The sequence below is a fragment of the Stomoxys calcitrans genome, chromosome 1 (genome assembly GCF_963082655.1).
Source record: "Stomoxys calcitrans chromosome 1, idStoCalc2.1, whole genome shotgun sequence".
Taxonomy (NCBI): Eukaryota; Metazoa; Arthropoda; class Insecta; order Diptera; family Muscidae; genus Stomoxys; species Stomoxys calcitrans.
The window spans coordinates 145,586,360-145,597,487 of NC_081552.1; the positions used below are offsets into that span (position 1 = coordinate 145,586,360).

At 40.5% G+C, this 11,128-nt stretch overlaps 1 pseudogene; it reads right to left on the minus strand.

Moving 5' to 3' along the window:
* Nucleotides 1–10,417, minus strand: part of LOC131997110 (NADH-ubiquinone oxidoreductase chain 2-like) — a 25,518-nt pseudogene extending 15,101 nt beyond the window's left edge.
* Nucleotides 10,418–11,128: the final 711 nt, after the last annotated feature.

An 11,128-nucleotide genomic window follows, 5' to 3' on the forward strand; every position in this document is an offset into this window, starting at 1 on the left:
CGTCCGTCTATCTGTCGAAAGCACGCTAACTTCCGAAGGAGTAAAGCTAGCCGCTTGAAATTTTGCACAAATACTTCTTATTAGTGTAGGTCGGTTGGTACTGTAAATGGCCCGTATCGGTCCATGTTTTGATATAGCTGCCATATAAACCGATCTTGGGTCTTGACTTCTTGAGCCTGTAGAGTGCGCAAGTCTTATCCGATTGGAATGAAATTTTGCATGACGTGTTTTGCTATGATATCCAACAACTGTGCCAAGTATGGTTGAAATCGGTCCATAACCTGATATAGCTGCCATATAAACCGATCTTGGGTCTTGACTTCTTAAGCCTCTAGAGTGCGCAATTTTTATCCGATTTGAATGAAATTTTGCACGACGTGTTTTGTTATGATATGCAACAACTGGGCCAAATATGGTTCAAATCGGTCCATAACCTGATATAGCTGCCATATAAACCTATCTGGGATTATGACTTCTTGAGCCTCCAGCCTCCGATTTGCCTGAAATTTTGTACGAAGGATTCTCTCATGACCATTAACATACGTGTTTATTATGGTCTGAATCGGTCAATAGCCCGATACAGCTTCCATATAAATCGATCTCTCTATTTTACTTCTTGAGCCCACAAAGAGCGCAATTCTTATTCGAATTGGCTGACATTTTCCACAGGTCTCCAACATAAATATAATTTAATTGTGGTCCAAACCGGACCATATCTTAATATCGCTCTAATCGCAGAGCAAATCTTTTCTTATATCCTTTTTTATACCCTCCACCATAAGATGGGGGGTATACTAATTTCGTCATTCTGTTTGTAACTACTCGAAATATTCGTCTGAGACCCCATAAAGTATATATATTCTTGATCGTCGCGACATTCTATGTCGATCTAGCCATGTCCGTCCGTCTGTCCGTCCGTCCGTCCTTCCGGCTGTCTGTCGAAAGCACGCTAACTTCCGAAGGAGTAAAGCACAATACTTCTTATTAGTGTAGGTCGGTTGGTATTGTAAATGGGCCATATCAGTTCATGTTTTGATATAGTTACCATATAAACCGATCTTAGGTCTTGAATTCTTGAGCCTCTAGAGTGCGCAGTTCTTATCCGATTGGAATAAAATTTTGCATGACGTGTTTTGTTATGATATCCAACAACTGTGCCAAGTATGGTTCAAATCGGTCCATAACCTGATATAGCTGCCATATAAACCGATCTTGGGTCTTGACTTCTTGAGCCTCTAGAGTGCGCAATTCTTATCCGATTGGAATGAAATTTTGCACGACGTGTTTTGTTATGATATCCAATAACTGTGCCAAGTATGGTTCAAATCGGTTTATAACCTGATATAGCTGCTATATAAACCGATCATGGGTCTTGACATCTTGAGCCTCTAGAGGGCGCAATTCTTTTCCGATTTGAATGCATTTTTGCACGAAGTGTTTTGTTATGATATCAAACAACTGTGCCAAGTGTGGTTCAAATCGGTTCATAACCTGATGAAGCTGTCATATAAACAGATCTGGGGACTTGACTTCTAGAGGGCGCAATTCCTATCCGATGTGGCAGAAACTTTTCATGAAGTATTTTATTCTTACTTTCAACAATTGTGTCAAATAAGGTTTAAATCGGTTCATAACCTGATATACCTGCCATATAAACCGATCTGGGATCTTGATTTCTTGAGCCTCTAGTGGTCGCAATTATTATCCGATTTGCCTGAAATTTTGTACTACGGATCCTCTCATGACCATCAACATACGTGTTTATTATGATATGAATCGGTCTATAGCCCAATACAGCTCCCATATAAATCGATCTCTCTATTTTCTTGAGCCCCCAAAGGGTGCAATTCTTATTCGAATTGGCTGACATTTTACACAGTTCTCCAACATGTAATTTAATTGTTGGACCACAATACCATATCTTGATATCGCTCTAATAACAGAGGAAATCTTTTCTCATATCCTTTTTTGCCTAAGAAGAGATGCCGGGAAAAGAACTCGACAGATGCGATCCATGGTGGAGGGTATATAAGATTCGGCCCGGCCGAACTTAGCACGCTTTTACTTGTTTACATTTAAAATCATATTTCAAAGCTACCACTTGGGATACCACATTTTTAAAGATCCGCAGCTTCTCCCGTGTGTATATCAATGCGAAGGTAAAAAGTGTGCTCTACTACCAAAAACCATTTCTCTCTGTCCTATTTTATCCTAATCGGCCTTCATATATTATTATACCAGCCACCGAAGAATGGGGGTATATTCATTTTGTCATTCTATTTGCAACACATCGAAATATCCATTTCCGACATTATAAAGTATATATATTCTTGATCAGCGTAAAAATCTAAGACGATCTAGACATGTCCGTCCGTCTGTCTGTTGAAATCACGCTACAGTCTCCAAAAATAGAGATATTGAGCTGAAATTTTGCACAGATTCTTTTTTTGTCCACAAGCAGGTTAAGTTCGAAGATGGACTATATCGGACTATATCTCGATATAGCCCCCACATAGACCGATCCGCCGATTTAGGGTCTTAGGCCAATAAAAGCCACATTCATTATTCGATTTTGCTGAAATTTGGGACAGTCAGTTGTATTAGGCCCTTCGACATCCTTCGTTAATTTGGCCCGGATCGGTCTAGATTTGGATATAGCTGCCATATAGACCGATACTCCGATTTGCTGAAATTTGCGACGGTGAGTTGTGTTAGGCCCTTCGACATCCTTCGTTAATGTGGACCGGATCGGTCCAGATTTGGTTATAGCTGCCATATAGACCGATCCTCCGATTTAGGGTCTTAGGCCCATAAAAGCCATATTTAATATTCGATTTTGCTATAATTCGGGACAGTGAGTTGTCTAAGGACCTTCAACATCTTTCTTCAATTTGGCCTTAATCGGACCAGGTTTGGATATATCTGCCATATAGACCGATCCCTCGATTTAAGTTTTTGGGCCCACAAAAAGGCGCATTTATTGTCCGATGTCGCCGAAATTTGGGATAGTGAGTTGGGTTAGCCTCTTGGACACCTTCTTCAATTTCACTCAGAGCGGTCCAGATTTGGATATAGCTGCCATATAGACCGATCTCGCGATGTGATGTTTTGGGCCCATAAAAGGCGCATTTATTGTCCGATGTTGCCGAAATTTGGGACAGAGGGTCAAGTTAAGCCCCTCCACATATTTCTGCTATTTGGTCTAGATCGATCAAGATTCGCATATAGCTGCCATATAGACCGATATCTCGATTTAATGTCTTGGCCCCATAAAAAGCGCATTTATAATCCGAAATTTTAAACAGTGACTTATGTTGGGCTTTGCGACATCTATGTTGTTTATGGTTCCGATCGGTTTATTTTTATATATAGCTACAAAAAAGACCAATATTTTGTTATAGACAGTTGAACAATGACTTGTACTTATTTGTATTTGATCCAAATCGTAACATATTCCGAATAACTGCTATGGGACATAAGGTAAGCAATTTCCACCGGGTTTTGATGAAAGGTGATTTACATATATACCCGAGGTGGTGGGTATCCAAAGATCGGCCCAGCCGAACTTAACGCCTTTTTACTTGTTTTTAATTCCTTTTTTTTTGGGTCGGATAAGGGTAGGGGGGACTGCCCTCTGGCACATTCTTTCATTTGAGTACGATACTCTCGGTGATCCTACATGACAGTTTGGCGTTGTTTTTGCTGGGAGGAGGGATTCGGTACTGAACTTTCATTTAATACCCATATTGTCCCAATCTGTAAATATGTCCTGTTGATGGGTTTTGGGGGGTGAAGTGGTGTGGGGTGGTTGCCTCAGATACCAAGGAATAAATTTGTATATCAGCATTGTACTCTTCTTGAAATATCTTTCATTTGACATCCATATTGTCCCAATCGGTAAACTGGTCCTGCTGGGGAGTTTTGGTGGGTGGGGAGGACCCTCAAACACCAAGGAATACATTTTAATGTCAGATTTGTACACTTCTTTTAAATATCTTTCATTTGATACCCACATTACCCAAAGCGGTAAAAGTGTCCTGTTGGTAGGTTTTTTGGGGATGGGGAACCCCCTCGACACTTAATGTGACATTTGGATGCCAAGTTCGCACTCTACTCTTAAATAACTTTCATTTGATACCCATATTGTCCCAGTCGGTAAACAAGTCCGTTCGGGTGGATTTTGAATCAATTTCGTGTTTTTGGGGTACCATAAGTTGTCTTGCGAAATTTCGCTTAAATCGGTGTACCCATTTCCGAGATCTAGCGTTTTTGAAAGTGGTGGTAAGGGTGAGGGTCCGCCCCTCCTTCGGATATCAAAGAAGTTAGTACCCCATTTCCACCGGGGGCTCAAACCCTACCATTTGTGAAAATTTCAAGAAAATCGGTTCAGCAGTTTCTGAGTCTATATGGAATAAACAAACAAACTGACAAACAAACAAAGCGCAGCAATTTCGTTTGTATATAGTACTAGCTGACCCGGGCCCGCTCCGCTGGGTCTTCTTTTACTTTATATGGTACAAAAGTTTCCTAGGAATATTTATTTTCGACAATTAAAGATCTTTTAGTGAAATACCATGCCAACTTGGCTAACAGTTTAACATTATAAGTGCCTTTATCTGAATCCCATATGACCTTTATTGGTCTACGAATTCAAGTTTGGATATAAGGTGTACTCCATTCTTAAAATACTTCATTTCAGCCCGATATTTTCATGATGTCTGATTTAGTGGTGTTTTCGGTTGAGAGGTGGTCCCCCAGATACTTGGCCCTGAAAAAATATCAGCATCGTGCTCTTCTCTTAAATACCATATATTTTTAAACCCCATATTGCCATTGGCTTAAGAGGAGTTTACAGGATGAGGCGTCCCCCAAACACATGGCTCCAAAATATTTTATCAAATTCTTGCTGTACCCTCCAAAACCTTTCATTTAAGCTCCACATTGACATGGTCGGTAAATATGTCCGATTTAGGGGTGTTTTGGGGATTGGGGTGGTCCCCCAAACACTAAGCCCGGAAAATATATCAGCAACGTGCTCTATTCTCATATATCTATATATGATTTATTTGAACCCCATATTGCCATTGCCCTCAAAATTGGATATCAAATTCTTTTTCTAATCTCATTTAAACTCCTTATTGCAAAAGTCGGCAAATATGTCCGGTTTGGGGTATTGGCCCTAAAAACTGTGAATATTTAGTTCCCCTCTCTTTAAGACCTAAATTGTCTTGGTGAGCAAATACGTCCTATTTTGGGGTTGTAATGGTGGTGGGACGTCCGCTAGACAGTTAGCCCCTAATGTTTTTATCAGATTCGTGGTCTTCTCCCAAATACCTTTAATTTGAGCCCCATATTTCCATAGTCGGCAAACATGACGGGCTTGGGGGTGATTTGGGGGATGGGCGGCTACCCAGTGAGTTGGCCTTGAAAATATATATCGGATTCGTGTTCCACCTTAAAAACCCTCTTATTTGAGCCTCATATTGCAATAGTCAGAAAATACTTACTATTTGGGTGGTGTTGTGGGGGTGGCGTGGCCGCGTATACACTTTTCCCGAATGTTGATATCAAATTCGTGCTTTACTCCCAAAGACCTTTCATTTGAGCCCCATATTGTTATGGTCGTAAATTTGTCCACTTTGGGGGATGTTTTTTGGTGAGAGGCGGCCCCCCAAACACTTGGTTCCATATTTGGATATCTGATTCGTATTCTACATTCAAATACCTTTTATTTAAGCCCCATATTCCGATGGTCAGTAAATAAGTCCTATTTTGGGGGTGTTTTGGGAAAGGGGTGGACCCCCAGAAACGTGGTCCCATATTTGGATATCAGATTCGTATTATACTCGCAAATACCTTTCATTTGAGTCCCATATTGCCATTGGGGCTTGTGGTGGTCCCCCTAGCACTTGGTCCGACAATTGTATATCAGATACGTATTCTTATCCTAAATACTTTTCATTTGAGTCCCATATTGTCGTAATTGGTCTAAATATATGTTTGGTAGGTTTTAGGGTGGGGCAGCCCCCCTAGGTACCCCATCCGAAATTTGGACAGCAAATTTTTATTTTTAGGGTACTATATGAGAGCACACAAAATTTCGCTTAAATCGCAACACCCATCTCCGGAATCTGGCGTTTCTTAAAATTAGGGTAAGGGGGAGGGTCCGCCCTACCGTCAGATATCAAAAAATTTATTACCCTATTTTCACCACGGGGTCATTTTGCCCCATCTGTGAAAATTTCAAGAAAATCGGTTTAGCCGTTTCTGAGTCTATAAGGAACACACAAATATACAAACAAACAAACCTACAACCAAACACAAAATAATTTTTATACCTTTTACCATAGGATGGGGGGTATACTAATTTCGTCATTCTGTATGTAACTACTCGAAATATTCGTCTGAGACCCCATAAAGTATATATATTCTTGATCGTCGCGACATTTTATGTCGATCTAGCCATGTCCGTCCGTCCGTCCGTCTGTCTGTCGAAAGCACGCTAACTTCCGAAGGAGTAAAGCTAGCCGCTTGAAATGTTGCACAAATACTTTTTATTAGTGTAGGTCGGTTGGTATTGTAAATGGGCCATATCGGTCAATGTTTTGATATAGCTGCCATATAAACCGATCTTGGGTCTTGAATTCTTGAACCTCTAGAGTGTGCAATTCTTATCCGATTAGAATGAAATTTTGCACGACGTGTTTTGTTATGATATCCAACAACTGTGCCAGGTATGGTTCAAATCGGTCCATAACCTGATATAGCTGCCATATAAACCGATCTTGGGTCTTGACTTCTTGAGCCTCTAGAGTGCGCAATTCTTATCCGATTGGAATGAAATTTTGCACGACGTGTTTTATTCTTACTTTCAATTAGCCCCATATTTTGCACAAATAATTTTTGCACAAATACTTCTTATTAGTGTAGGTCGGTTGGTATTGTAAATGGGCCATATCGATCCATGTTTTGATATAGCTCCCATATAAACCGATCTTAGGTCTTGACTTCTTGAGCCTCTAGAGTGCGCAATTCTTATCCGATTGGAATGAAATTTTGCACGTGTTTTGTTATGACATCCAACAACTGTGCCAAGTATGGTTCAAATCGGTCCATAACCTGATATAGCTGCCATATAAACCGATCTGGGGTTTTGACTTCTTGAGCCTCTAGAGTGCGCAAGTCTTATCCGATTGGAATGAAATTTTGCACGACGTGTTTTGTTATGATATCCAACAACTGTGCCAAGTATGGTTAAAATCGGTCCATAACCTTATATGGCTGTCTTGGGTCTTGACTTCTTGAGCCTCTAGCAATTCTTACCCAATTTGAATGAATTTTGGCACGTAGTATTTTGTTATGATATCCAACAACTGTGCCAAATATGGTTCAAATCGGTTCATAACCTGATATAGCTGTCATATAAACAGATCTGGGGACTTGACTTCTTGAGCTTTTAGAGGGCGCAATTCCTATCCGATTTGGCTGAAATTTTGCAAGACGTTATCTATTGTTACTTTTAACAACTATGTCAAATAAAGTACAAGTCGGTTCATAACCTGATTTAGCTGCCATATAAACCGATGTGGGATCTTGACTTCTTGAGCCTTTAGAGGTCGCAATTATTATCCGATTTGCCTGAAATTTTGTACGACGTATTCTCTCATGACCATTAACATACGTGTTTATTATGGTCTGAATCGGTCTATAGCCCGATACAGCTCCCATATAAATCGATCTCTCTATTTTACTTCTTGAGCCCACAAAGGGCGCAATTCTTATTCGAATTGGCTGACATTTTACACAGGTCTCCAACATAAATATAATTTAATTGTGGTCCAAACCGGACCATATCTTAATATCGCTCTAATAGCAGAGCAAATCTTTTCTTATATCCTTTTTTTGCCTAAGAAGAGATGCCGGGAAAAGAATTCGACAAATGCGATCCATGGTGGAGGGTATATAAGATTCGGCCCGGCCGAACTTAGCACGCTTTTACTTGTTCTTACTTTCAACAACTGTGTCAAATAATGTTCAAATCGGTTCATAACCTGATATAGCTGCCATATAAACCGATCTGGGATCTTGACTTCTTGAGCCTCTAGAGGTCGTAATTATTATCCGATTTGCCTGAAATTTTGTACGAAGGATTCTCTCATGACCATTAACATACGTGTTTATTATGGTCTGAATCGGTCAATAGCCCGATACAGCTTCCATATAAATCGATCTCTCTATTTTACTTCTTGAGCCCACAAAGAGCGCAATTCTTATTTGAATTGGCTGACATTTTACACATGTCTCCAACATATAATTTAATTGTGGTCCAAACCGGACCACAACTTGTTATCGCTCTAATAGCAGAGCAAATCGTTTCTTATTTCCTTTTTTGCCTAAGAAGAGATGCCGGGAAAAGAACTCGACAAATGCGATCCATGGTGGAGGGTATTCAGGTTCGGCCGAACTTGGCACGCTTTTACTTGTTTTCACTTTTCTCCGTTATAATGTAATTATGTGCACAAATAGAAAAATTTCATTTTATTACGGCCTTTGCGACCTTTTGTAGGGATAGTTTAGTTTTACTTTGGAACTTTGAATAATTACATTAAAACCCACAGCAAAACAGAAATTCAGTAAAATGTAAGTTGTTGTGTTCTAAAACTCCTTCTATAAAGTAAACGCGTCGCAACTGCAAAATATTAGGACATTAAAATTATTATGCAGGTTTGTACGGTCGACAAAGGCATGTACGCAACGAATTCATTGTTCAGAATTGGTTCAATGAAAATTCTAGTCATCTAAAAATAGGGACACCTAGTTTGACCAAAACTTTTACTGTCCATTTTTTTTCTCATGGCAAAATGTGCAAATTAAGGAACAGCGGGATACTTCTCTCATACCAAAGAGTTTTGTCCTGTTTAGGTTTCAGCTCAATGATGAGGGATCTAATTTTTTTTTAGCTGGGAGCAAACGGTGTTTTGCAAAACGAAGCTTTATATTGCTGAATATCTTACAAACGTCACCAGCATTAATGAGGAATAACCACCACTGTAAAACGTTTTTGATGTTCTCGCGGTAGCACTGAACCTTTGCCACGGGAGTATTGTGTACACGTGCACTTAAATTATTAGCCACCATTTGAAGGAATATTCAGGAGCTATTAGTAAAATACAACAGCACATTTTGCTTAACTTTAGAAAAGGTTTTGTTTTTCTTTTCTTTCTTTTGCAAGAAACTATTAAATCTCAAGCGGAATCTTCATTTATCAAACGAGATTGTTTGATCTTTTCAATAAAATATTTAATGAAACGTATGTGAAGAAGAAGTTTCATTTAAGTTATTGTTTCTTTGAGTTCTTGTAGAAATAAGCGGATATGAACATTCGCAAGTTAAAAGGATTTTTAAAGCGATATGGCTGGCTCAACGATAGCTATACTGTGCACCTTCTTGCTTACTTTCTGAAAAAGCCTGGTGTTCTCACGATCCGGATCTCCCAATACGATTTTCGCAGATCTACAAACCGTTTCACTACATGTGTGTTGGTCGGCCACGCCTTTAATACGGACTGCGTTGCCCTAAAATGCTTCGGATTAACTTAGTTTTCTGATGGAAGTTCTCTGGCCTTCACGACCATGTTGTCTGCTCTTTCATTCCTCATTATTCTACCCAAACAATGAGGATCATGGTTTCCTCAGAGACGGTGTTAATCTCCATCTTTCACTCCAAGACTATTCGTGATCTTATCGTCTTGGTGGAAACAGTCCTGATGAACAATTCACTGTCCGTTATGATGTTAACACTGGATGCACCCGCGTTTACACCATATCACCTTACGCATTCCGTGATCGCCCGAATCTCCGCCTACAGGACCAAATTATGGTCAGACAGTGGGAATTAGATTTCAGTCCTTGGGTTCTCAATATAGAGCCCCACGCCCACTCTGTCGACTAGCTTTGATTCATCCGTGTAGTCGGGACTTTCGGACGGTAATCCTAGAGTTCCGTCAATTCAAGACTATGCCTAACATTTCAATCCAAAACCTAATCCATTCTATCCAGGTTTCCAAGAGCCACCTCGATTATTCCGCGATTGTATGACTTGCTCCTATCCATTCTAAAATCACATTGGAGTAAAATGTCTGAGTCTGATGGCAGACCACCATTAAGTTTTTGAGCGATTTACCGGTAATTTGGAACATGGCGCATTCCTCTGCCCCTCATCCTCACTCCAAACAATCGGGCGCACACCTCGACGTCACCGTCCTCGAACTCAAAGCCTTGACCGCCGCAATACTGTCCACATAAACCCTCAGTTTTGGAGGCGTGAAGTCTCTTACCACAATTTCTCTTGCGGCTACTATAATGTCACAGACCTCTGCTTGGAAGACCGTGCACTCGTCCGGCAGTCTCAGAGACATAACGATATTGGGTGCGTCGGAGTAGACCCTTAATCCAGTCCCTGACTCAATCTTAGAGCCATCAATGAAGATCGAGTCCTCATCCTCCTAAAACACAGCATTCGCCCTCCATTCATCCCTCCCGGGAAAACGAATCCAGAATGCCCTTGTCCCAGTCGGTACTGGAGGCAGGTAGTCGGAGATCCTCCTCAGTCTACCCTTCGCATCCAGAATGGAACTGTGGCCGCACCTCAGCCTAAGCGCTACCTCGGTGGCGCAGTTTCGACTTAAAGACGTGCACAGTTACAACTTAATGCACCCATTTGGTAGTTTTTCAACAATCAGTGCGTACCAATAAGTAGAACGCAGTTTCTGTTACGAGCGAGTATCGGTATTTTTGTAACCCACCACCGAATGATGGGGGTATATTCATTTTGTCATTCCGTTTGCAACACATCGAAATATCCATTTCCGACCCTATAAAGTATATATATTCTTGAACAGCGTAAAAATCTAAGACGATCTAGACATGTCCGTCCGTCTGTCTGTTGAAATCAGGCTACAGTCTTCAAAAATAGAGATATTGAGCTGAAACTTTGCACAGATTCTGTTTTTGTCCACAAGCAGAATAAGTTCGTAGATGGGTTATATCGGACTGATATAGCCCCATATAGACCAATCCGCCGATTTAGGGTCTTAGGCCAATAAAAGCCACATTTATTATCCGATTTT